Source organism: Lissotriton helveticus, chromosome 1_1, assembly GCF_964261635.1.
Source record: "Lissotriton helveticus chromosome 1_1, aLisHel1.1, whole genome shotgun sequence".
Taxonomy (NCBI): Eukaryota; Metazoa; Chordata; class Amphibia; order Caudata; family Salamandridae; genus Lissotriton; species Lissotriton helveticus.
The window spans coordinates 282715056-282716468 of record NC_136057.1 but is presented as its reverse complement, the minus strand read 5'-3'; the positions used below and the strand labels follow the sequence as shown (position 1 = coordinate 282716468).

General features: G+C 40.6%; 1 long non-coding RNA gene across 1 annotated transcript; it reads left to right on the top strand.

Annotated features, from left to right (window-relative positions):
- The first annotated feature begins 641 nt into the window (after nucleotides 1–641).
- Nucleotides 642–1069, top strand: LOC144769400 (uncharacterized). The gene is made up of 3 exons (XR_013598694.1): nucleotides 642–701; nucleotides 810–883; nucleotides 987–1069. It is a non-coding gene; the product is annotated as an uncharacterized LOC144769400 (long non-coding RNA).
- The last annotated feature ends 344 nt before the right edge of the window (nucleotides 1070–1413 follow it).

The following is a 1413-nucleotide window of genomic DNA, read 5'->3' as shown; positions in this document are numbered from 1 at the left end:
TCCTATACAGTTCACAAACAGTGATGCTTAAAACTAGTTTTTTCCTTTTTATTCAGCTTTACTGGCATGTGAGTAAATTATTTAACGGCACAGTATATAGTTCACTAAGCTACTGACGTCTATTTCGTTAGTTTCCACAGGGGTAGGTAGCGCATATTGTCAACAATTTTTTGTCTTGAGCTATTGTTCGAGATGCATGTGCCGACTCCGGCCATCTTCTAATAGAGAGAGATTTTTCACGCTCGTGTATCTAATTAGGCATTACGATTGTCTTCAGGAGGAATTCGATGTTTCACATGAGCATAACAAGCATTGCAGCGCATGTGTTCAACAAACACACGCCGCACCCCATCTACTAAGAGCAGTTACCCCATTACATATAGACGGAGAGCATTAATTCTCCACCACTCTAATATGGCGGACAAGCACAGTCCTCTTTCTATGATTGCGTAGGACGCGGGCTTCCATGTAATCGAGCGCTCGCGGCCTCTCGCGTTCGCATTCCTAGTCGTGGTTCTGACAGTTGAGGACATCGTCGTTGTTATACTGGTGAGTACAGGATTGAGGCTCAGCAATGGTTAGTGGAAGAAGGAGTATGTGTTTCAGTATCCAGAACACTGATTGCATCATTGTTTTTTCTAGAGCGTGTAGTGAACCGAAGATACATTGTGCCCAATGGCAATTCAGTTGTCTACTCGAAGGTGAGCTCTCGTCACTGAGATAGAGTGTGTCATTTATAACTAGCGAGGTTGTGTAAACAAATGGCGCACTCGCTTATATGGTCATAGTTCTTTAATTATTTATTACAGACTACGACTGAATAATTAGGACCTCGGTCAAGTATAACATTTGGATTTAGAGAGACGAGAATTGTTTTAACTTGGTGAGTGAGCACTGTGTATTAACTATTGCGAACATAATTGCCTATAGGTTGATTTACTTATTCATATAGGAACAGTTTAGAATCCTTTGATTTGATATTACAGATCAACAATTGAGTGTACCTGAACTTACAGTGGGGGACACATGTTCCAGGATTGCCAGCTGTCCCATTGAGATCTAGTTTACCACAGTAAGTTATTCGAGTGAGATAACTATGTCGTGTTAGCTTTCAACAAATGGGTCGTTTTTTCCTAAATGGCCATTTTGTTAATTTTTTTAGTCTAACAACAGAGGTGCAGCGCTTTAAGACTTCGACTTAGGTACACAGTCAGCGTTTTGCATACAACTTAATACGTCAGTGAGTACGATTTTGTTTAGAAGTGGAATTATTGTGGTATCTTGTTGGCTTTATTTCCTTCTTGGTGGTGGCAGGACCCTGTTTAGAATTACACAGGCTTATAGAATCACGACTTCATTATAAGTTTGCACCTAGGGTGGTGGTCTTTCTAGTGGTAATACCCATTTCTTATC